The sequence below is a fragment of the Mauremys reevesii genome, linkage group 26 (genome assembly GCF_016161935.1).
Source record: "Mauremys reevesii isolate NIE-2019 linkage group 26, ASM1616193v1, whole genome shotgun sequence".
NCBI lineage: Eukaryota > Metazoa > Chordata > Testudines > Geoemydidae > Mauremys > Mauremys reevesii.
In genome coordinates, this window is record NC_052648.1 from 6,672,421 (window position 1) to 6,698,946 (window position 26,526).

General features: G+C 45.9%; 1 long non-coding RNA gene across 3 annotated transcripts; it reads right to left on the reverse strand.

Moving 5' to 3' along the window:
• Positions 1-2,632: 2,632 nt before the first annotated feature.
• LOC120391719 lies at positions 2,633-26,522 on the reverse strand. 3 transcript variants are annotated; one of them, XR_005591452.1, is made up of 3 exons: positions 26,380-26,522; positions 13,818-13,887; positions 2,633-2,792 (listed from the first exon to the last, which is right to left on the reverse strand). It is a non-coding gene; the product is annotated as an uncharacterized LOC120391719 (long non-coding RNA). The 3 variants fall into 3 exon arrangements; XR_005591453.1 differs by lacking the exon at positions 26,380-26,522 and adding an exon at positions 25,728-26,145; XR_005591451.1 differs by lacking the exon at positions 26,380-26,522 and adding an exon at positions 14,336-14,508.
• Between the last annotated feature and the right edge of the window lie 4 nt (positions 26,523-26,526).

Below are 26,526 nucleotides of genomic sequence, written 5' to 3' on the forward strand. Positions count from 1 at the left end.
AAGATGGTGCACAGTGCTCTCTACCCAAAGGAGTTTGTTCCCTTGCTGACTGCTGCATTGACTGCACACATGCACAGCCCCCATTATAGTCCTTGGGCGTGGCACACATCTCTAAGGGGCATTGAGCCTTGTAGACTTTCATGGATTGAATTGCCAGCATCTGCCTCTGGGTTTTATTGGAGGTCTCTAAGTCAAATATTGAGCAGGCCTACTTCTGCTCAGCAGTGAGGTCTGATGAGGTGATGCTAATGGCCACAACTCCCATAAACAGGCATGTCATCGCTGAAGTCAGAGGCTGATGTATTCTTCAGGGAACTTACGTGTCTGCAGGAGGAAAAAAGCCCCAAGTGCTTACAAGTAAAAACAAAAGCTAGGATGACAGTTCACATTCTAATTTCATAAGCTGTTAGCTCTAACACACGTGTTATATAGCAGGTCAGAATGGATGATTATAGGCCATACTAGCCTTAAAATCTGTGAATCTTGCTACGACTGAGTCACTCCTGCAGGGATGACTTGAGTTAGCAGGAGTTATGAGAATGGTCGATCAGCGTCTCCTAACACTCAATTGCAGAGAGCAAAAAACCCCTTTTCAGTTTCTTTGAATGAAAGAGAGAAAGTGGCCAATCTTTATATCTGAACTGGTTCACCTTGGTATGGGAGCCAAGTTCATTGGAAGCAGAAACGAGGGGCCATATTGGAAAGTGCAACGGATGTTACTCTTGCGTTCTTCCCCAGAGAATGGACCATGAATACTGGTGGATATTCAGAGAGCAAGAAAGGTACGTCTTGTGAAAGCCAGGCCCTGTTCCTACAATTTGTTCTGCACAGGTGGGCACCTGAATGCTCCTTGAAGTCAATGGGATTCTCTGAGAGTGCAAGGATCAGATTGTGCAGGGCTAGTTGCGGGATTGGGGCATATTGCTAGTTTATAAAGAGGTCGAATGCAAGCCCAGGTTGATGTTGAGTGTTTGCGCTGAATGTTTAACCTGTAGCCTAGGGCCTTCCTGCAGTAGAAAAAATTTCCCTTCACGCGTAGTGAAGGGAGAAAATGACAATTACATTTTAGCCCTTTTCCAGCCTTTAAGTCAGCAGAGAAGAGCTAAATGGAAAAAAGTTAACTTTTTAAAACCTGCTCAAGATCGGTTGTAGCGGTGAGTTAGATCTTGAGAATACGGGGAACAGACCAGCTGTGTGTCACTGCAATTTACAATCTCATAGTGGTTTCTGATGTAGCTGGGAAAAAAGAGCTAAATTCACCCAGGCAAGCAAAAGGGCTAATATAATCTACAGGCAAAATGTTTAAACTTGCAGGCTGCAGCTACATTTCTCCCACTGTTCCGCTAGGTGGCTCCATTTATAAATGAAGTGCCGTGGGTTTCCAGGTGGTGCTGAATGACATTTTAAAGTGGGGTTTAATAACGTGCACCCACTTCTCATCCCCATTTTGAAGACTCACTTTTCACAAACAAACCCAAGCGATGGGTGCTTTTCCTTTACTATATAAGTACACTGTAAAATAACTGCACTGTCTAGATCAGTGGTTATCAAACTTTTGCATTGTTGACCCCTTTCACACAGCAAGCCTCTGAGTGCGACACCCCCCCCTTATAAATTAAAAACACTTTTTTTATGCCTACCACTATTATAAATGCTGGAGGAGAAGCAATATTTAGGGGTGGAGGCTGACAGCTGGTGACCCCCCCCCCATGTAATAACCTCACAACTCCCTGAGGGGTCAAGACCCCCAGTTTGAGAACCCCTGATCTAGATCTTTCTAAACTCCTTGGGCCAATTTCATCCCTTAAAGGATTGACTTCTTCAGCTGGCCCGCGCTACAGATGTGTAAGTGTGTAATTTATGTAGTTTTCTTAGGAATTTACTTTAAAATATCTCCGCTTCAGTGGTACAGATGCAGCTATATACAACTTTAGCGTTGAAAAGAATGTAGGGGAATGGATTCAAAACAGTTTAAGCAACTGAGATGGTTGGTATCCAAAGGGGGTGGAGGTGGGTGCGAGTGTCGATATAGATTCATGTATTCTGAGGCCAGAAGGTACCACTGTGATCATCTAGTCTGACCTATAGAACTCCCCCCAACGGTTCCGAGAGTAAATCTTTTAGAAAAAACATCCAATCTTGATTTTAAAATTGTCAGTGATGGAGAATCCACCACGACTCTTGGTAACTTGTCCCAGTGATTAATTACTCTCCCCATTAAAAACATGTGCCTTATTTCCACTCTGAATTTGTCTATATGCAATGTCAAGCCAATGGATCATGTTATACCTTCTCTGCTAGACTGAAGAGCCCAATATTAAAGACTTGTTCCCCAGGTAGGTACTCACAGACTGTAAATCAACTCACCCCTTATCCTTCTCTGTTAGACTCAAGGAGTTCAATCTATTTAGCTTATCACTATAAGGCATGTTCTCTAATCCTTTAATCATTCTTGTGGCTCCTTCCTGTACCCTCTCCAATTTATCAATATCTTTCTAGAATTGTGGACACCAGAACTGGACACAGGATTCCAGCAGCAGTTGCACCAATGCCAAATACATAAGTAGGAATAAAGAAGTTATTTTACCTACGATTCCTGTTTATGCATCCCAGGATTGCATTACCAGTTTTGACCACAGCATCCCACTGGGAGCTCACATTCAGCTGATTGTCCACTATGACCCCTAAATCTTCAGAGTCCCTGCCTCCCAGGATAGAGTCCCCTATCCTGTAAGTATGGCCTGCATTCTTTGTTTCCAGAAGCAACCTGGTCTAGAGGGAAGTGAAGGCAGCTGTAAAAATTTAAAAAAATAATATAACAAATGGAAGAAAGGGAAAATTAATCACAATGAATATAAATCAAAAGTTAGGAATTGTAGAAAATTGATAAGGGAAGCCAGGGGACACAAGGAGACATGTATGGCCAACAAAGTTAAGGACAATAAGGAGGAGTTTTTTAATTAACTTAGGAACAAAAAGAATCCTAATAATGGTATTGGTCCATTACAATACCATTGCACCTATTTTACCTATGCACCCACGAAAGCTCATGCTCCAATACGTCTGTTAGTCTATAAGGTGCCACAGGACTCTTTGCTGCTTTTACAGATCCAGACTAACATGGCTACCACTCTGATACTTTCAGGTGGAGGCTCTCCCACATTCATGTGACTTCAGGAGCTAGAGCTTTAAGAAAAACGCCTAGTATAGGAAGATTTGGCAGCATTGTGCAACTGGGGCCAGCTTTCAAAGATCTCTGCTAAAAATGGCCAGGATTTCAGAAGTGTTCAGCTCCTGTTGTGACTCTCAGGACCAGCTTTTTGAACAGGTTGACCTCTTCTGGAAAGCTGGTTCTGAAGTCCCCTTGAGCCCTCCAAGCATACTTGAGTGGTGTCTCCGACTTGAACTGGTTCCTCTGCACAGCAGTGAATTTCATCCAGCCAGTGCTGGCAGCCTGCAGAGTAATCTCCCTGGGGCTGGGGGAGGGGAAGCCTCATTGCTCAGATCATTTCAAACCAAACTGGCCAAAGCACTAGAAAAAAGAGCATGGGGAACGATCCTGCGCTGGCTTCGCTGGAGGGGAGTGGACAAGGTGACCCAATAGGTGTTTTCAGTCAGCGACTCCCATGGGTAAGAGCAATATGAGCTGATGGCACAGAGTATTGGAATCAGTTTGAAGAGATAGGGTGCAGCAGTAAATGAAAGCGCCGCAGGAACTAAGTGTATGGACCATCATAATGTTTTACATTCACATAGCACCTTTCCTCCCGGGACGTGCTGCCAGCTACCTACATATGGGCTAGAGGGCAGCCACGGCAGCAAAACTCTGGTAAGAAAAGGTGAGTTTTTGGCTCAGGACACCTCTGGCAGAAGTGCCAGGTGGATATGTAGGGCCTTGTAATAATAACCAGAGTGTTTGCGCTGGTTCTGATGCCTCAGTTTGCCTTCCTGGCCCGTTTTCCTGGACAACAGAGTCACACGCTGCTGAGAGCCTTCACAGGACCCCCCCCATCTCTTCCAGCCATGCTCTAGTCAGGACTATTCTCCCAGTAGCCATATAGGAAGGGCAGACCCGCAGGCTGAGAACTCATGCTCTGCTCTAAACTCTTCCTACAGGAACTATTCCCGCTGTTGAACTGGTTCCAACTCCCTTCCATCCATGGAGTTAATGCAGGAAACGTGTCAAAGTAAAAGAAGAAAGCAGATGCTGACACCAAAAGCAATTCACCACATTTCCTTTGGTTTCCTATCGTAACTATCTCCTAGGGCTTCACCTACGCCTATAACGTTTCCATTCAATTGACAACGATATTACAGCGCAGTTGTAATTGCTCCATAGTTAAGGTTGCATTAGCGAGTTTCAGTCTGGTGCTGGAAAGAATGCTGACTATCTGGTGTCTTTGAGTGAGGGTCGGTAAAATGAAAAATGGCCCAGAAGTTTTGGCTAATTGTGGATTTTCTGGCGCATTGGGGGATGCAATTTGAAGTTCTGGAACGTTTATAATAAGCTGAGGAAAAATAGATGTCTTGGAAAGCAGCTCACTTTTCTTTGTACTCCTTTTGCAAGAAATCTAACGTACTCTGAGACGCTCTCCTTTGATCATATTGCTGCTTCTCATACACTCCTTCCTAAAGCATCGCTTTGGCATCAGGAGTGTTTGTTTGATAACTTTTTAACTATAATGGCAACAGAAATGCAAAAACGATACGCACGTTCCACCCCCAGCTTCATCGCTTACCCTCCAACACAAAGCCTTAGCAGTATGAAGGCAGAGTAACTGCCCCAGCGCATGGAATGTGTGACAGTCAGATGTGCTCATCTGTGGATACCAGTGATAGAAAAGCATAGCAGGTCACAACGTTGGGCATCAGAGCACGAGTGGGATGACGCTGGCGTAAGTATTGCTTTGGGTACCTGTTGGAAGGGGTGGGGCCTTGAGGCTAGTCTCCCCGAAGGGGGGGCTCACACGCTGCCCATGCTTTCCCTTTAACTTATTTCCATACTTCTAAGGTTTTGGATGGATGGGTGTGTGTGTCCTGCTGTCCCCTGAACTCTCACTATATGTACCTTTTGTTTACAAATATATATTGATCATTACCTGTTAGGTTCATTCCCTCTGGGGCACCTGGCATTGACCACTGTCTGCAGACAGGATACTGGGCTAGATGGACCATTGGTCTGACCCAGTACGGCCGTTCTTATGTTCTTCTATGCTCTCTGGCTTGCAATCAATGGAATTGGAGAATTTTAATTGTATGACTCCTTCATTCAGGGGTCTGGTTTGCTGTCTATTCCTGGCCTAACAAATCCCAGTTTTCACAGTCTCCTTAGGACTGTTTCGCAGTGCGAACACAGCCAAGGCCTGGTTTCCAAAGGTGCTAAACCAGTTGGAAACTCAGGCCAGTGTGTTCGACACACTTGAAAATCAGCCCATTAGTAGCTGGGCACTCAAAGCTGCTCCCAAAATAGCATGAGTCTGTGTAACTGACCCCAGTGGAGTAAATAGATTTGAACCCAAGACCTTCAGAGCTGAATGAGCCCCTGTTGCGCCAGCTAGAAGACACTGTCTGCTAATGGAGGCAGCAGCAATCATAAATATTTTATCTGCACTAGCCATTAGAGGGAGACAAAGATAGTAATTCCCCTAGTATAAGAAGACTTAGTTTTATATGGTGCTGCTCATCTGTAGATCTCAAAGCACTCTCTTTCTCGCATCCCAGTATCACTCTCCTATTCCTGGGCTTCCGCTGTGTTCAGTTAAAAACAACAAATGCATAAAACCTTCATCCTCTAAGCATAAAATCCAGGCTTGGCTTGTTCTCCGTGCTAGACCTCCTCTCTTGCTGTGCCTGGTTCAAGCCGTTTCTTATATATACTCCTGGGCTGGAGCTAATGGGATTTGCCTGGTGAGCCAGCAGTAATATCTCTGCATCCCTGAATAGGGCCCTGAGATCCTGACCCTTTGGGCCTCCGTGCTGATGTTTCAAAGGGCATGATGTGGTCAATCCCAGCGTCTTATCTTCTGACAGTCCCACCTGGTTGGGCCGCCTGTCTGTGAGTGCCAATAGCTGAGGCTTCAGAGCAAAGCGAATTCCCTCCCACATACATACTGATGCTCCTGGCTAATAGTGCAGGTATTGCTGTATGTCAGGGGTCGGCAGCCTTTCAGAAGCGCTGGGCTGAGTCTTCATTTATTCACTCTGATTTAAGGTTTTGCGTGCCAGTCATACATTTTAATGTTTTTAGAAGGTCTCTATCTATGTCTATAATATAGAACTAAACTATTGTTGTATGTAAAGTAAATAAGGTTTTAAAAATGTTTAAGAAGCTTCGTTTAAAATTAAATTAAAATGCAGAGGCCCCCAGACCCGAGTGCCACTGAAAATCAGCTTGCGTGCCGCAGGTTGCCTATCTCTGCTGTATGCAGAGAGGAAAGGCCTGTCAGAAGTGACTCCATCATCAGCTTATTTATCCAGGACTTTGGCTGTGCTTATCCTCACTGGGATGGTTCCATCCTCTGCATCCGCTTACATCACGAGTAGGAGGGACACACGTACCTTTATGGCAAGGGCAGGTGATATTTCCACCACCATCCTCCCTTGAGATTTAGCTGGGGTTTCCATTGGGGACTTCACTGGGCTCCTGCTAAATGAGGCCTCTAAGGAATATGATACCCTGGCCAGGCAACCCCCAGTAGTCAGCCCTGCCTATAGGAAGTTGTGGCAGCCCTGTTACTATTGCAGTCTCCCTCCTCCCCCAGCCCCGGGTTTTCCACTGCTAGAGTCCCTGGCATGATTTACTTTAGCAGGAGATGGTGTAAAGTGCATTGAATTTAGCCCATTGCTTTAGCTCAGAGAGGAAAGATGAGTTTAGGGTTAAGGGACTGGGACACAGGAGTCAGGGGTCAATTCCTGGCTCTGCCACAGACTGCCTGTCTGATCTTGGGTGAGCCATTTAATCTCTCTGTGCTTCAACATCACCATCTGTAACAACTCTTCTATTTGCTGTCTTGTACCTTCAGACTGTGAAATCTTTGGCAGCAAGGGCAATCTCCTCCTGTGTTTGTACAGCCCCTAGCACAATTGGGATGTCATCTTGGTTGAGGTCTCTGGGCACTCCAACTGATCCGATCAGACTGCTGCCTATTGTGCATACAGCAAGAAGGGATACGATTGCTTTGGGCTGGGACAAGGGGAATCTGCCAAGGAGGAATGGGATGAAATTAGGTTGAATATCAGAGGAAACCTCTCGACAGCCAGTTCTACTAGACTGTTGGGGAAAACCTCCCAAGGGAAGTTCCCTGGGACTTGAGACCAGCCAGCTGTCTCTGTTCCTATCGATCTATGGTACTTCCATGACCTCTATTCCCATACTCTGTGTGTATGTACCCTGTGATAAAAGTGCAGTTGTATACTGTAGCACAGCTGTGACTGGCCCAGATCAGCTTATTCAAGTTTTCAGGGTTTGAACTGCAGCCTTGCAGTGTAGACGTTTGGGCTCAAACGAACCTGGGTTCTGGGACCTTCCCCTCTCATGGGGGGGGGGGTCTCAGACCCCAGTCCAAGCCTGAATGTCTACCCTGCAATTTTATAGCCTCCAGCCCAAGCCCTGCGAGCCAGAGTTGGCTGACCCGGGCCAGCTGCGGGTCTTTCACTGCAGTGGAGAGACCTATCTTCTGAGTACGTCACACTCTTAGGGAAGAGCTATGCTGGCACTCTACAGACACACAGAGGATCTAAGGCCCAGGTCCTCAAAAGTATGTAGGGTCTTAAAGGATGCCCTAGGATGGTCATGCAGGAAGACTGGGAGTTGGTGTAGGGAATTGAAACCAACTCTCCCAATTCCCAGTCAAATGTTCAAATCTCTGAACAATCCTTCCTCTCTGTCAACAGGACTATTTCCATTAACTCCAATGGGCTTTGGATCAGGAGATGTACTGTACGGAGCAAGCTTTTCCTGGTTAGAGTACATGAACTTGCTGCAGCTCTTAATTTTTGGGATTGGTGGAACTTCTGCTAGGCTCCTTTCTGGCCACCAGATGGCAGCACAGATCAACAAATCCGGTTCCTCCCTGTGCCGCAGGATTGCTGGGTTACCATTTTGCTGCTATTGGAATAGCTGGAAGAGCCTCAAATTCTTTATTTCTACCCACTTCACCGTTTAAGACCTCTCTGAATCTGTTTTGCCTGTGGATGAAATGCACTGCCTTAACCTTCTACCGCAGGATGCTAGAAACTCTGCCGGCCCTGGGGTGATGGAGCAGCTTTCTTCTCCGCCCAGGGTTACTTCCAGGCATGGAGGTTATTTTCAAGACTCTCCAGCGACGAACCATTTATCTCTATTTCTGGTGTTTCTGCAAGACATTTTGCTATTTTGCTTGTTTTTCAGCTGCCCCCAGGCTTGGCAGCCCTGTGAGTCATGTAGCTGCCACTGGCTGAGCCATAGAGCGTGAGGGTTCTGTCTCAGGCTCATGAATCTCCGATGTGGGGAGTTATAAAGAACCGCAGCAACAAATAACCACAGAAGAATACTTTCCCCCGATCCATTTTTCAGCCTTCCCGTTGTCTGCACTTGACTAGGTCATTTAACATGTGGGTGGTTGTTTCTTTTTTTCCCCCCTACACCAGAAAATTCCACCAAGTAACCTCTAACTCTTGCTCTGTAAACTTGCAGGTGTCCTCTGTGCACAGAAAACAGGATAGTTTGCTCTTTCAAAGCAGGATCTGAGTGGCTTTTTTTGTGTATGTTTGCCTTTGCTGCTATTAGTTTTAAATTCAATCCCACACCATGCAATTTCCCCAAACTCCAACAATGCAATATTGATGCCAGGCAGTGGGCCAAGGAAGTTGTGAGGACTTTCAGAGCCTGATTCTGATCTCACACTGGGGTTCACCTTGGTTGCAACTCCACTAGCTTCAGCAACGCTAGTCCTGGTCGGCACCAGGGTGAATGAGATCAGCACCAGGCCTCCTTTTTCGTGAGTGCTATATTGTTTTGCTGGGGATGGAGAGCTCTTGATCGCTTGCCTCTTTGGAGTAGGGCAAAGGGGAGTTTTCCATGTGCACTGGTCAAGGATGGTGCACTGTGGATTAGTAAAGCAGAGTAAGGTTATGTGGCACTAGGGCACAAGCATTCTACAAATCCATACTAGCTTGGCAGTGTGATAGCATAACTAGGGACTTTTAGCCTTTATCCCTCCATAGTTATCTGCCTCTCTCATAGCACATCGTGTCCAATGCAGCCTTGTGATCCGTGTGGTAAATTTCCTAGTATTCTTACCCTTCCTGGTCTGAAATGTCCTAAGCAATAGGAAATCCACCTATTCCCACAGGAGATTATTCAATTCCACTTTATATTCAGGTTCTATTTATTCATGATTAATAAAGTTTTAAGAAGTGATTAATAACAGCTATAAGCATGTTACATACATGAACAGTGTATGTTCTAGTTCAGGGGTAGGCAATCTATGGCACGTGTGCCAAAGGCGGCACGTGAGCTGATTTTCAGTGGCACTCACACTGCCCGGGTCCTGGCCACCGGTCCAGGGGGCTCTGCATTTTAATTTAATTTTAAATGAAGTTTCTTAAACATTTTAAAAACCTTATTTACTTTACATACAACAATAGTTCAGTTATATATTATAAACTTATAGAAAGAGACCTTCCAAAAACGTTCAGATGTATTACTGGCACACAAAACCTTAAATTAGAGTGAATAAATGAAGACTCGGCACACCACTTCTGAAAGGTTGCCGACCCCTGTTCTAGTTGGTTAGAAATAGAGTTGGTTGGGATTTTTCAGCAAAACATTTTTCATCAGAAAATGCCAATTTGCCAAGACCAAAACTTTGCACAGGAGCATGTTGGTTTTGATGAATGCTTTTTGTTCTGAAGAAAAGAAAAAAAAATTGAAACTGTCCTGTTTTGACATTTTTTGGAATGAAATATTTCAATTTGCAGCTCACAGTTTCATTTAGAAATGTGCATTATTTTACATTAGTGTTTTTTAAATAAGAACATTTTAGGTCTGAACAAAACGTTTCCAATTTATTGAAATGAAACATTTCAATTGACGTAAAAAAAAAGTCTGGATTTTTGGTTCATGAAAAATTTCAAGACTGTGGCTTTTTGGGATGGAGAAAAATTCTGAAAGCTTGACATTTTTCATAGGACTTTTCCTGACTTGCTCTAGGTTTAAGCACATGTGTAGAAGGTATTATAGATGGCTATAAGCCATACTTATCAGCAGTTTAACAACCCTGTTGGGCTCAAACAATCTATCCAGTTGATTAACCATTTATTAAAATATTAATAATTTATTAGTCCTTTATATTTGTAAATGGAACCCTAATATACAGTGGGATCTCTTATTTAATAAATGAAAGATCCCTGTCCCAGGAGAGTATTACACTGCAGAAAGCAAGGTCTGTCACTGAGTTTGTAAACTGTTTGGGGCAGGCACCTTCTTGTTTTATGTGTGTATAAAACCCCTGGGACAATATGGCTCCAATCCTAGCTGGGGGTCTCTGGTTGCTACTGTAATACACATAATGATTATTTATGCTGTCCCATAGCACAAGAGATTGCAGCATTTGATGACCTAGCTGGCAGGTTACATTTTAGATGAAATAAAGGGACGAGCATCTTCCCATGGAGTGCTATTAGCTATGGCATTGACTGCAGGAGCAGGTCAGCAAGTCAAATGCTGGGACCCGATTTAAAGAAGGGCTGGATCATTTTTGGATCGATGATAACATTTGTAGTTATGCAGAGCAAGATAAGGGCAATCGAATCTCAAATAAGGGAATCTTCATCCCCTGCTGTCTGCCTGCTCCCAGCCATGAACTCACAGGCAGCAAACACTGGTGAAAATCCTTACTGTTTGGCTTTATTGACTGCAAGGCATGAGATTACAAAGCTCCAGGAATCAGACAAGCCTCCCCAATCACTGACAAAGTGGCTCAGTTGGAAAAGTCGTATGATTGTGCTGGACTTTCCCAGATGTGGGTCTCTATCCAAAAAACAAGAGAGCTTATTGCCCTCTGCAGCAACATCTTGGCTCTTACGTCATACTAGAATAAGAAAACGGCAGCTGGAAAACAGCCTGGCAGGTGGCAAATTGTGATCACAGCTACTGAAAAACTAAGAATTGTGCCCATCTATTATGGGGATAACGATCCTGACCTCCTTTGTAAAATGCTTTGAGATCTACTGAGGAAAAAGCACTGGATAAAGGCTAGGGATTATTTAGTGCTATTATATTTGTTCCCCTGGCTCCTCTTCTTTCCCCTGCCCTGTTATGCCATCACTGCTGAGCTGATGGCGGGGAATCAAAGAAGTAGATGACAATATAAATGTACAAAGTGATGATAATTAATAAATGATCATTGTCATTGTACATGTTATGGAACTGAATCTACTACTCTGGCAAGAGAAGCAAGTAGGCTGCTTGGACCCTATGTCTCACTCTGCCAGTGACTTCAGGCCAGTTACTGTCACTGATCCATGCCTCAGTTTCCCTATGTAAAATGTGGCTCATACTTATAAAAACACTGGGTAAGACCAATGGTCCATCTAGCCCAGTATCCTGTCTGCCGACAGTGGCCAATGCCAGGTGCACGGGAGGGAATGAACAGAACAGGTTATCATCAAGTGATCCATCCCCTGTCCCCCATTCCCAGCTTCTAGCAAACAGAGGCTAAAGACACCATTCCTGCCCAGCCTGGCTAATAGCCATTGGTGGACCTATCCTCCATGAACTTATCTAGTTCCTTTTTGAACCCTTGTTATTAGTGATTAAATCCCCTGGCTTCCTATTTGCCATTATTCTGAATTCAGAACTTCCTGCCCGAAAGTACAGTCCCTACCCATTGAGCTAAAGGAAAATCTCTATTAGCTGTTTGCCAGATAGGACCTATGACCCATTTCATAGAGTTTAAAGACAGAAGGGAGCATTAGGTCAGCTAGTCTGACCACGTGTATACCACAGGCCATTACATTTCTCACTCATATCCTATAATGATCCCAATGACTTTAGTTAGACTGAAATATTTTGGTCTTCAGGAGACTACACTGTTGTGTATCATAGGCAAAGATCAGGAGAGACCACAGTGCCAGCAGGACATGAAGCCCCTGCAATGGCTGAGAATTGATTAGGTTGGATATACCCAAATGATCCCAGCAGGCAGTCCACGCCCCATGCTGTAGAAGAAGGTGAAACCCGCCCGTGGCCCCTGCCAATCTAACCTGGGGGGAAATTCCCTCCTGACAGCAAATCTGGTGATCACCTAGACCGTGAGCAAGACCCATCAGCCAAGCATCTAAAAAAGGGGATTCTTTGTACCACCTCTGGAGCACTTGTCCAGCCCGTCCTATATCCAGTTTCCAACTGTAGCCAATCTCTGATGCTTTGGGGTGAAAAATTCCTTCCTGACCCCTATAGATGACTGGCTTAAGCCCTGAAGTGTGACATTTCTTTATACATATTGTCTTAATGCAGAGCTACAAGTATTATGAGCATGCTGAGGGCAATGCAGGCAATCATATCTCCCAATGACCCATGAAGGATGGGGTTGAAGAGTGGGATTAATAGATTTACAGATTCCAAGACCAGAGGAGAACGTGACGACAGGCCAGCCTGACCTGCCGCGCACACAGGCTACAGAATTTCTCTCAGCTGCTTTGTTAAACACATTTAAATGTTCATATGTCAAGCTCTTTAGAAGTATAAAGTTATTTTACTATAGTGTTACCATGCCCTTTTGTTACTGGTATATGAGTGTTTATGCCACTGATCTATGTGATACAGACATAATTTTTGCTTTCAGTTACATGTTTTCATTACTGCATTATTCTGTACAATGGTACCAATTCTGCTATCAGAGGGGCCAGGCCCTGCTTTCATGTAACCTGCCTGAGGGTGCATTTGTCCCAAGGTCTTGTCATCCAGTGTGATATTTATATACATGGTATTCCTGTATATCTCATCATAGGTATGCTCTCACTCTCAGGCTTCAGGGCTGATCTCTTCACAGGTCAGGTAGGGATTCCTCTCCCTCCCCCATCACCACTTCTGTGGACAGTGTTGCATCACTGGGGTATCATGCAGCTTCTTGTTTTTCTGGGCACCGATGGCAGAGGATCCTTGCCTTGCTGGACAACTGGTCTGACCAGTACAATGACTCTTAGGTTCTTGTATCATCTCTGAGGGTGAATTTCACACTGATGTGGGGAGCCAGCACCAGGTTTAGCCACCCTTTAAGACCCACTTAAACTGTAGTGAGCCCTATGGGTCTGAGTGGGATGTTAATGGTCCTTGCGCTTGCCCTCCACATAGGGGTGAATTTCACTCTAAATGATGACAAGGTAAGTGACTTGGTGTGGCTAAATTCTGCTCTTACGTTCCATGGGTATAAATCTGGCATAATTCCACCGAAGCTGATGGAGTTACTCTGGATTTACACCACCATAACAAAGCAGAGAATATGGCCATTTGCTTTTTAACCAGTCATATGCTCTTCCCAAAGTCCTGTTTTACGATACTCAGGTGTTTTGCTGCTGGCTTCCCCATGCTATGGATATGGTCTGAAATTCATTTACTTGCCGATCGTACTTTGTCCATTCCCTTATAGAAGAACTGGGCCAAACTCTTTACACTAATTGAAGTTGCAAATTACACGGGAATTTTTCTTTTTAGGCATTTTGTAAATGATGACAGAGGAGCATGAATCCCTTTCAGGAGCAAGGAGACTTGCCTGACTTTTAAAAACATTGATGTTTTGTTTCATTTAAAAAATATATTGTATTTCATAGCCCACCTGCTTTTAAATTGCTTTTCTTGTTTTCCTAATGTGTGTTTCTCTGGATGTTTGCACGTCTTCTGTTTGCCTTTGATATGGGAAAAAGTTTAAGTCAATAAGGTTTGATTTGATTTGTAAATAATGCTGGGGTTATGTATTATCACACAGTCACAGAACTCTGACTCCCTGTCTTGTCCTCCAGACAGATATGACAGGCCAGACACATGACCTGAGCAGGATGAGCAGAGGAGAAAGATTAAAATAACTTTGAGCGAAGAGCATAGAACTTTATCCTGTACCTCTGTTTAGCCCACAAACCACCAGGAGCTTGTGAAATAATTACCTTAGACAGATAATAAAACATCCTCAGGCAAAACTAAGGTACTTAATATACTGCCCAAGTCAATTCCCCTTATTTCTGCTGTCCTTCTGCTTTTAATAATGGCTTAATGAAAAATTCAAAATTAATTGGAACTGGCATTAGACATTCACATGGCCCAGCGTGGGCTGCTGAGCTTAAATATTTCATCACCCACCTTCTCTGCCACACTGCTTCCACGGGCTGGGATGTTGGGAAGAGCCCAGAGAAGTTTGCAGACTTCTTGCAGGCAAAAATAAATAAAGCCCAGCAACTAGATCTGAGTGTTTTCCTTCCGCTGCGATCTTTCCCTCTCTATTTAATGATACACATCCAAGGCCCAATTGGAAAGAGCAGCTCTAAAAATAAACAGGAGCTGTCTGAAAGGTATTTGTCAGTTGTCAGGCTGCCACATAGGCTAGAAGAATGAATCAGATGAAGGGGCTGACAGCAGACAGGCTCCTTTGAAATGAGAGTGCTTTGTGCTTCTCCTGGCACCCTCTGGGCAAGTGGTGCTGGCCACAGTGTTCAGACTTGGTGGTGTATGGGGAGGGATTCAGCTCTGATCCGTGTCAATGAGAGGCTGTCCTTTGACATCAGTGGGAAACGGATCAGTTCTGACTCAAGCAAGTATATGGCTTTACACCAAGGGTGAATTTGGCCCCTAGAGTGAAATTCACCCATTACAGAAGCGATGCACCAGGCCCTCTGCATGGGGGTGAATTTTACTCCTAGATCCATATTTTGGCTGTTAAGTCAGGGGTTGTATTTTCAGAGCTGCTGAGCACCAGCAGCTCCTAGTGACTTCTGGACTCCTAGTTCTGGTGTCGAGATAAGATGTTAGCTGCCTAGCTTTAGGCACCCAAATTACAAAAGGTGGCTTTAACCTCAGTTTCCCCTTTTGTAAAATGGTGATCTTATGCTGACTTTACTTGAGGACCTGCCTTTGAGGCTGTTGCCAAGTTTATGATGTTTGTAAACACTTTGAAACCCTTCAGTGGAAGACACCACTGCAGTGAAAAGTGCTGTTATCATTTTATCCAAGGTGCTCATAATAGCCGCCCACCTCCCAGATAGGTTTTCATTACCCCCATTTTACAAAAGGGGAAACTGAGGCACAGAGCTGTGATGTGACTCACCCACACATACACAGTGAGTCAGTAGCACAGCTGTCAATAGGACCCAGGCATCCTGGCTCCCATCAAACCATGATCCCTAAATTATATTGGCCAGATTCGCAAAAGTGCTCAGCATCCAGCAACTTCCATTGTCTTCAGTGGGGATGGTGGGGGTGATTCTCCATTGTTCTTAATGGGGGGTTGGGATTTTCCATTGGGCTTCAAAGGGGAGAGGGTGTGTGTGGGGTGCAGATTCTCCATTGTTCTCAGTGGGTGCTGCTGGGTGCTCACCATATCTGGAAATCCGGCCAGTTCATTTAGGAGTATAAATGGGAGCCGAACTCCTTTGAGAATTTGGCTGTGTATAATAAAGCAAAGTCTTTGAAGACAAATGGCTTGCAGTACTTTGGTCAAAAGACACTACTCCGGGTACAAAAGAGTGGCCATGGAGAATTAATTCATGTAATATGGCTGCAGGAAATTGCGCACAAGATAAGAATGTGACCTGATCTTTTTGAAAAAACACGACTTCCTTATCTAGATGATCTTTGCTCTAAAGTATTCTCTTCCACATCTGCCACCAACTGCCCTGATGAACATTCAATTATAAATGACTCCTATAGCTGACTACTTCCTCTGTCACAGTGGTATATTTAGATTTAGGAGGGGACAGTTTGTTACCATTGGTATTTAGATTACAGCTGTATGAATAATGGATTTTTCAATTTGCCGGTAATTTGGTAAGTCATTTTGAACTGAAAATATCAGAATGTTTCCATTTGTTTGGATATTTTTTAGGACTTTTTTTTTAAACTTGGAACAATCTGGTGACGCTAACTCGAATTTTCAACATGTTTTGATGTCAACAAATGTGCATTTTTCTGCCAAAAAAAAGTTTGGGCAGCAAAATTTCCCCCTTCTCTGGTTTAGGTCTCTATATTGTTTGCAGTGCTCACGTGCATTTTTTTCTGCAGCCTTGTGATGCTGTCATTTCTCACGTGCTAAGAGGACTTGGAGAGATCATTACTCAGATGAACCACCCTCCAGGAACAGGAAGTAGTGCTGATGAACTAGCATGTGGTATTTATCTTGTTGAGTCCACATGGTGGTGTTAGGAGCACAGGGTGACACACAGCCTATGCACCTGGTGAATGTCACTTATTCAGTGTACAGTGTCTCAGCTGAGATGTAAAACAAAGAACATTGTGGTTGTTTTAGATTCCATTGCACTTTTCATATGGGATGAGGTATTAATTAGCTTTGAAGTCCTGCCCAAATTTCCACATGTCTAATTACTTTGCCTATCTAATCTCCATTGAAGGGAGTGTTCTTCTTTTCCTGATTTAAACTGCCATGTTGTGGTGCAATGTGACTGTTAAACAGTTGCTGGGTTCCACCTCAGAGGTGGCTGCATTTTAGTACTAGTGGAAGGGATCTTACTAAAGCTCTCCAGCTCTTTAATGCACCCACCCATCCATGGTCTCTAAATACCAGTCTTTGGAGTGCTTTGGGAGCCTTTGCGCTTTGCAAATATAATGATCATTGTTATGGCATTTGCGGGGTGGGAAATGACTCCTACAAATATTCCCCAGCCAGCAGGCTTTGCACATGTCTGTGGAAGCCAGTACCTGAGATGAGCTCTTCCCTGGAATGTGAAGCACGCAGCGTAGCCGCTGGGAGGAACAGGTTTGGCAAGAGGTGTAGGGTGTTCACTGCAGGAAGCTCATTCGCAGCCACGTCTCTGCTTTCACCAACACAGCTGGATGTCCCTCAGTGCCACGCTGGCCAGTCTGCCAGGCCCGAGAGGATGGAGACCCTGCGAAGGAGCCTTTCCCGCTGGAAGAGGTACCACATCAAGGTGCACTTGGCCGACGAGGACTTGCTGATTCCCCTCACTGTCAAGCCCACGGACAAGGTGATGGACCTGCGGGCTCAACTGGTGCGAGAGGGCATCACCTCTTGGAAGAAGACTTTTTACTACAACGCCAGGCAGCTTGGGGAGGAGGAGACTGTGAAGGAGGCCAAAATCCAGAATGGATCTGTCCTGCTTCTTGTCAGCCACAAGAGGTATGGGGGGAGATCGTCACTGTTTCCAGGGAGATGAACTGGGGGATGAGGGGAGAAAGGGGATGCTCAATTGATTCTTGATTGGAACTCTGGGATTTGCAAAGGGCCTAAGGATGCTCAGCTGCCACTGACTTTCAATGGGCATATCAGTGCCTAAACCCCTTAGGCTTCTTTGAAAATCCCATGCTCTATGCTTAGATCAGGGGATCGGAAGAGAAAGGAAAAAAATTCTTCTTGATCTAACCAATCCCTGTCCCCAGCTGGTTCTGCCATTCCTGACCATGCGGCCGACTTCTAAATAGAGGAGAGCAAAGAAAGACCCTCTTGAATCCTATTAAAATGTGCTGGGCTAAGGGAGTTTTGCAGAGCAAGGAAATGCTGCATCTCCTCCCAGCTTGAGTGGAAAACATCCACTCAATATGCAGCAACAGTCAAAAAAGCAAACAGAATGTTGGGAATAATTAAGAAAGGGATAGATAATAGGACAGAAAATATCATGTTGCCTCTATATAAATCCATGGCACGCCCACATCTTGAATACTGTGTGCAGATATGGTTGCCCCAGCTCAAAAAAGATATATTGGAATTGGAAAAAGTTCAGAAAGGGGCAACAAAAATGATTAGGGGTATGGAACGGCTTCCGTCTGAGGAGAGATTAATAAGACTGGGACTTTTCAGCTTGGAAAAGAGACGGTTAAGGGGAGATATGATTGAGGTCTATAAAATCATGGTGTAGAGAAAGTAGATAAGGAAGTGTTGTTTACTACTTCTCATAACACAAGAACTAGGGGTCACTAAATGAAATTAATAGGCAGCAGGTTTAAAACAAGTAAAAGGAAGTATTTCTTCACACAGTGCACAGGCAACCTGTGGAACTCCTTGCCAGAGGATGTTGTGAAGGCCAAGACCATAACAAGGTTAAAAAAAGAAGTAGATAAATTCATGGAGGATAGGTCCATCAATGGCTATTAACCAGGATGGGCAGGAATGGTGTCCCTAGCCTCTGCCAGGAGCTGGGAATGAGTGACAGGGGACAGATCACTTGATGATTAACTGTTCTGCTCATTCTCTCTGGAGCACCTGGCATTGGCCACGGTCGGTAGACAGCATACTGGGCTAGATGGACCCTTGGTCTGACCCAATAGGGCCATTCTTATGTTCTTTGATTCCACTTTCTAGTAACTTGCTCCTTCCTTCCCTATTTACTAGCTGTCTCTGTGGGCCAGGTTTGAGCTGCCACCATCCCTGTCTGAGGTGCTCAGCAGTGGGAAGTCAGCATGGTGGCAATCCTGCAATGATGCAGGGTGAATGCAGCCCCACACACCTTCCAGTGTGTTATGGGGCTGGACATAGACCCTGAAGGGCCAGCACTGAGATGTGAGCAGGACTGGCCGGGAAGCACAATGAGATTAGACACAACTAAGCTGGGTGCTGTAGATTCAGTGCTCTCACGAGAGCAGCTCTTATGTTCTAGTAGGAGTTAAAGCAGAGAATCACGGTGGAAGAGACCTTTCCTCCACCAGGATCGCTCAGGGTGTCTGGTGGACACAAAGAGTTGTAATTTACACCATCCCACTACACCATCTTTTTGGAATCTGACCCATCACCATCAGCTCTGCTGAATTCTGTAAAGCATTTTGGCACACAGGAGGGGAAGGTGCTGTACAAAATGGAACTGAATCGCATTGTCTCCAGTTCAGATCCTTGAATCCAAACCCCACTGAACTGTGTGTGAGTAGGTGAGATTCAAATTCACAGAGCCACATCTGCCTTTAAGGTTTTGGTACCTGGTTGGAGATCAATCTGGAACAGGCCTGTCTGCTACTTCAGAGGCCACTGAAATCTCAAGAGAACCACTCATCTCACAAGATTTCAGCCATTTCCTGCCTGAGCCAAGGCAAACTCATGAGATTTTAGCATTGTCCACCTGCCCTGAATGTTGATTCAGCTTCACAGCCAGACCACTCAGGTTAATCTGGATCAGTACCCTTATTCCTCTGCCTCGCCTCTTCTCTAGTGGTGGGAACTTTTTTGGTTTCTGATGTTTATTTTTTATTGGAATTTTAAGCCTAAACTTTCAAAAGTATCTGAGTTACTGAAGTGCCCAGCCTGAGATATCTTAAAAAAGGCCTGATTTTCAGAAAGGGCTGACCATCTACCTTCTGAAAATCAGGGGTGAAATCCTGGCACCAGAGACGTCAGTGGAGGTTTTGCCATTCAGTGCTTCAATGGGGGCACCCTTTAAGGTGGTGTCTCTAACGGGGCATCCAAAACCACTGGCCACTTCTGAAAATTTAGTGCTTATTTTATGGCTCAAATTTTTAAAAGTTTTGTTAAAAAGGGGGGTTTATAATATTATTTCCCTTGAATTTTATCAAAATTTGCCAGCTCCTGGAGATCAGCTTCTAAGCAATCACCATGCAGGGGTCATCAGTATCTATTTACCCCACCTGCTACATACCCACATTCCTGGGGGCATCAGGAATTGTTTGTCTGCTAGCCCCTCTCTGCAGCCCCTGGTGCCTAAGCATGAGCTCCTAGCAAGGATGAAGGATTATTGGGTGCTGCCAATGCCCCCCACAAACAAGATTCAACCTGGCACAAATGGTAAATGTCCAGATATTTGGGGTGTACGTTTCAGAAGGGGTGCATGGGTCACTCTGAGCTATGTATTTGTGGGTGATGTTCACACATGTGGATAAACAGTAATTATTGTCCTGGGTGTGGGGCTTGGCTCTTATTCAGTATCCGTCAGGTTGTGGCCTTCATGACTCAGTGCTTGGCCGAGATTTGTGTATGAACAAGGACTGGTTTTACTGGGGTGCTTGTTTGCAAATCGTTCTTGAGAGATCCCTGTATTACTCAAACCAACAAGCTGAGAATGCAGGGATAGTGCTTGGCAGCTGGACCAGAGAACTTCCCTGTGATGGAGACTGCAGCACTGGTTCTGGCTTGGGTGCCTGGGAGCATCAGGTAGTAAAGAACATGCTGCTAGGTCTGCTTAGGAACTGTGGAACATCGGGTAACAGAAAATGTGGTGCTGGGGTCTGGCTAGTGTTTCTGGGTGTGCCAGGGTAATAGAGAAAGCAGCTCTGGTCAGCAGGCCCAAGGATTTGAGGAGCTGGTTGGCATGGTTCCTGCCCTCCAAAGGTCAATCCCTAATTTTTTAAGATCTCCCTGCACATCCCAGCATCCCCTGCCTGCTCCTCTGTACCAAGACCCCAGCCAAGCAGAGCTATATTAATTCCCAAAGTGGCGCGCCTCTGATTGCCAAGGTTTGTGGGTCGGTGTCGTGCCCATAAATATTAATAGTGATGCTGTGTGCAGCGTGTCCTTCACCAGGGCCTCGTGGGACAGTGAAAATGACTCTATTTTTCATCCTCCCCCCTTTTAATGCTTTTGTAGATCATTGGCATTTAGCGAAGGCTGAGTCAGCACTTCCACTGCCTGCTCCTGTTTTCTGGGGTTTATAACATAGCGATAAACATTCACTTAAGGCTGCAGCTTGGCAGAAAAGGGCTCAGCCCGGCCGCTAATACTGAGCATTTATTTGGACTGCACTGTTCAAAAGTTTGAACAAGCTATTCTGGAGTTCAATCAACATGACCTCTCTCCCCTGCAAAACATCCAGAAGGGTCAGAGCTGGGCAAATAAAATTCATCTTCCTGAATGGAGGGCCAGCATGGTCACTAATTGGATTATAGTAGCATCGACTGAGATCAGGGCTTCCTTGTGCTAGGAGGGGAAGAAACACGTGGCAAGAGACAGTCCTTGCCCCTAAAGAACTACACAGACAAGGGTGGGAGGGGGAAACAAGCATAGCGAAGGGAAATGATTTGACAGAACCAAGAAGAGAATCCAGGTTTCTGGGCTCCCAGGTCAGTGTCCCTAGCTACTGGACAGCACTGCTTCTCTGTTCACAGAATAGGATTTTAGTGAGGTTCAAGTGGTGTATCGTTCTTGTGGTGTCTCTCTGTAAAGGGAGGAATTTCCTCCCAAACCATTTAGTCCTGGAATCTCACGGAATTTGGTAAAATGAAGTATCTAGATGATGAAGCTTTTCATCGTTCTCCTCCCTCTCTTTCCCTGGCTCTGCTACAGGCCACAGTCTGGGCTGAGTTACACCCTCCTGACTTTCGTGAGGCTGCACTGGGATAACTGGGCAGTTATGAAGGCTTTCACCATACAATAAAGCAAAACCCTCTGTTCTGTGAAGTGCTCTCTTTGCTTTGAATTTCTATACTGCTTTCCTGAGAACCTCAAAGTAATACAATGACAACAGCAACCACAATAATAATTAATATCTGAACCACTATCTAATCTATCATCTAATCTATCTATCTATCTATCACACCATTTCCAAAAAGCCACTGCGTGGCAACAGCTTTTGGTCCAGAACTCTGCTGGATCACTCAATATGCTCATGCAGCTTTCCCAGACATGAATGGGGATTCAGCATACTCCAGCACATGCAACCAACAGAGCTGAACTCAAGGGGGTCCCGACCCTGCAGTGGCCATGTGCACAGAGCATTCAGAGAATGCATCTGGTGTTTTTTTGTATAAATCAGCGGCAAGATTGGGCCCCTGAGGGTGGAGGGACCTGAACGTAGCAGGACTGCACAAGATTTGCCCCAGGGTGCCAGTTCAATAGAGCTGTATCCTCTCTGGGCCACAGTGGAGGGCTCTCTGCATGCCAGCATGCGGGGGGATTTGAGGGTGTAATAGGGCAGGGACCATGGATCCACAGCTATACAGATTCATCACCCAACCTACCCACTCCTCCTCCACCGCTCACGCACGCACGTACACACATAACCTGCTCCTCCTACACACACTCCACCACTACTTCCAGTACAGCCTTGAGGTTGTAGTAACAGCCTACGGGTGAAATTTTTGTGCAGAAGGCTACTCCTAGGTCTTCCCTGCACCTCAAAATAGTGCTGGAATACGACTTCTCTGGTGCCTAGACCTTGTGCTGCTCTCTGCCCAGGGATGAATTTCACCCTCAGATGTCACTCCTCAACACGTCTGTGTGGGTTCTATCTCCTCCCTGACTGCCATGAACCACCGCCCTGCCCAGCAAGCCCCAATCCAAAGCCTTCAGTATCACTCTGTGGGTGTCTCTCTGCTCAGACAAAGCCAGTTAGGATCTTCAGCACATGTGCAGACCCAAGATAGCCTTAATAATAGGCCTGGTACTATACTGGATAAATAACACACACTTAAAAATAGCCCCACAGAAATACATTACCCAATCAATAGCCTGGATGGCGCTTGCTTTTACCTTCAACCAAAGGATGGGGGTCTTTATATATACAGTGTACTCATAATTATCCAAATAGCCGGGGGGTGGGGGGAGAATCACATGGATTTTATTGAGATAATAGAGAGTTCAGACAATCAAGAGAGTAGGAGCCATTCAGCAGCGGGGTGGCTGGTGAGAGTGAGCTGCAGTGGGCATCTTGCCAAGAAGGATTCATGCTGCCCATATCTGCCTGATCTCTGACATAGGCAATCTGCTTTCCTCCTCTCAGGTGAGGGAGGTGGGTTGTCCAGGTGCACATACTGGGAAGGAAGAGGAGGAATGGGAGGGAGGTGGGTTATGGCGGCTTCCAGAGGGAGACCTGCAGGATGGCTGAAAAGCTTGGCGTGGAGGTGAGGGGTCAGCTCTTGTGATGAGAGAGAAGCATCTAGTGTTGGGGCATTTAGTTGCAGGGCGAGGTGGTAATGCGGAGCAGGTCTGAGAAACTAGAAGTGGGGTCATGCCCCTTTGAGGTTTCACCACGGAGGCTTAGGCAGTTGAGAGAAGACTGGATGGAGAGAGGCGTGTGTGTTGCAAGTGAGGGTTACCTCTGAGTTCTCCCCACGCTGGCCGGGCTGGCTCCACCACCCTGATGTTGGTAAAATGCACTGTTGATTGAGCCCTGAGTGTCTGTACCATGCTGGGAACACCCTGTTTCTTATTTAGATAACGCCATGCAGCGGAGCCCAGGCAACGAGAGATGGGGCAAGTAACAAAGGCAGAAGGGAAGCTGGTGGAAGAGAGCTCGGCCCTGATTACCGGCTCTTGGTGAGTTTCTCGTCACATGTAGGCTCGACAGACAGTTCAATAAGCAGCTCAGAACGTTCCAGCAGGGTGTCCAGGAATAATTAAGTCAAAGAGAGCAACACATAACATTTCTTCATCAGCACAGCCTGTGGTCTGAGCCACCAAAGGCAAATAACGTGGAGACCTCCTTGACTCAGAAATAGACTCCCATCTTCATGTTACCCTTGTTTTGAAATTTGGAATTCACATGATGAAATCCAGAAGGTGCATTTTTGCTTCCCCTGCTTTTTAAATCACAGTCTTTTGCTCTGATGAAATCCAGAAGGTGCATTTTTGCTTCCCCTGCTTTTTAAATCACAGTCTTTTGCTCTGAAGGAGCCAAACTGACCTGCCTTGAATTAGCTATGCATCTGCTCAGATACCTAGCGCCTATAGCTGGCAGCATTGCTAGAGTCAGGGAGCCTTTTTGCAGCTCAAGGAGATATCTGCAAGGAGTGAATTAACTATGGTTATGCAGGGAGCTGCCTGTATTAATGTTTTTTTCTGAGATCGGCTTTGAATGACATCTGTGATCTGCTTGACAATCTTTTATTCTAAATGCAGTTGTTGCCTTTCTTCAGAGCAGCAGGAACCAGCGTGGTGCCATCCTTGAAATGATGGATTGTATTGCTTGGAGGGGTGGAAACCAACCCAGAAATACTGAAAGGTACAGTATGGAAAGGGGACAAAACCAGTCACGTTTCTGAGGCCTGGTCCACACTGGGGGGGCGGGGGGTGTCGAACTAAGTTACGTAAGTTCAGCTATGCGAATAGCGTAGCTGAACTCGTACTACCTTAGTTCGAACTACTCACCTGTCCAGACGCCGCAGGATCAAAGTCCGCGGCTCCGTTCGCGGTGGTGGAGTTCCGGAGTCGACGGGAGCGTGTTCGGAGTTTGATATATCGCGTCTCGAACTCCGAGAAGTCGAACGCTACCCACCAACCCGGGCGGGTAGTATAGACGTAGCCTTAGAGATACACCCCTACTTTTCTCCCCCATCCTGTGGTGCAATAGAAGTAACCTGTGTTTGGAAATAGCTGGCTAGGGAACCAGATCTCTCTCTTTCTTTCTTTCCATTTTTGTTATGTTGCCATTTCTCATTAAGAGATTTTTAAAGTTAGGGGATTGAGACTCCATTGCCCTCTAGTGGCTGGATGGCTGGAAAGCTGGTAGGAGTAATACTGCGGCCGCTAATTCATTCCCCTTTGCATCTTCCAGCTACTATTCTCCCCACTACTGCCTTACCATTTTATTTTCAGTTGCTCTGTTTGTGATTCTTGCTAAATCTTGGGATCATACCATTAAGCTGCTCACAGAATTGGCCGAGCCAACTATTTATAATCTATTTTAGGCATCAAGGGTTTATGAATGCAGGGGTAGCTAATAAGGGAGGATCTCATTGGTATATAGAGGTATGTTTAGGTTCCTCCTATATACCTAGGTGGCCATGATGGGTCTCATGCATGGCATGGTACCTCTGTATCCACTATGAAATAGTCTGGGCTCTTCAGACTAGCTTGTCAAGCTATTATTATGTCTTAATATCATGAAGATGCCTATCATTCAAATGACTCCTAAATGGATCTTCCCCTTTTTCTCTGTTAATTATAGGTGTGGACAAGGCAAAGGCAAGGAAGCTGCAGGGTGTGCACACTCCAGTCCGCATTCCATGCCAGTATCATCACGGGGCGTAGGTGTTTGCCAGTCTGCACTCTGCACCATGGATGTTTGTGTCGGATTTGTTTGTCTCTGGGGTCCGACTGTTGCTGCAGCATCTCAGATTGGATGATCAGGAACACTGCTGCTGTGCTCAACTCCCTCCAGCTCTGAGCTACAGTAATCCCCAACCTAACCTCTCTATGGGACGTAACAAGCCCTGGCAGGACAGTCCCACCTAGTTGCCTGTTCCAGAAGACGCAGTCCAGGCTGAGGCATGCTGATAGAAAGCTGGAACCATCACTGCATGCCTCTGCTTTACCCAAGTTAGAGAAACATTGAGAACTTCAGTCCCCAGAGCCATCAGCTTGGCAGCTTTCCTCAGCACTAAATTTACTTTTTAAAGCTATATCAGTGTTGCACCCAAAGGGAATGGAGGAACAGATGCAGCCTGTGGAGTCTGGCTTTAATTCATCTGCTTCGTTTAATTTCCTACCCTGCCTTCTAATCAGTGACATTGCATTGATGGCCCTGGGAATACTCCAGCTTCTCGTACAGGCGCTGTTTAGTACAACACAGTGGCTGTGCCATCTTAGCTTGTTCACAGGATCTGACTCGAGGCATCTGTGACACGTTACCTCACAGGGGCTCTCTCGCTCAGGGTGTCTGTGCCACGTTACCTCACCGGGGCTGTGCCATGTTACCTCACAGGGGCTGTGCCATGATACCTCACAGGGGCTCTCACTCAGGATGGCTGTGCCACGTTACCTCACAGTGGCTGTGCCACATTACCTCACAGGAGCCCTCTCAATCAGGGTGGCTGTGCCATGTTACCTCACAGGGGCTCTCTCGCTCAGGGTATCTGTGCCATGTTACCTCACCGGGGCTGTGCCATGTTACCTCACAAAGGCTGCGCCACATTACCTCACAGAGGCTCTATCACTCAGGGTGGCTGTGCCACATTACCTTACAGGAGCCCTCTCAATCAGGGTGGCTGTGCCATGTTACCTCACAGGGTCTGTGCCACGTTACCTCACAAAGGCTGTGCCACATTACCTCACAGAGGCTCTCTCGCTCAGGGTGGCTGTGCCACATTACCTCACAGGAGCCTTCTCAATCAGGGTGGCTGTGCCACATTTCCTCACAGTGGCTGTGCCATGATACCTCACAGGGCCTCTCTCGCTCAGGGTGGCTGTGCCACATTACCTCACAGGAGCCCTCTCGCTCAGGGTGGCTGTGCCACGTTACCTCACAGGAACCTTCTCAATCAGGGTGGCTGTGCCACGTTACCTCACAGTGGCTGTGCTACATTATCTCACAGGGGCTCTCTCAGTCAGGGCAGCTGTTCCATGTTACGTCATGGGCTGTGCCATGTTATGTCACTGGGGTCTCTCGTTCAGGGCGTCTGTGCCACGTTACCTCACAGGGGCTGTGCCA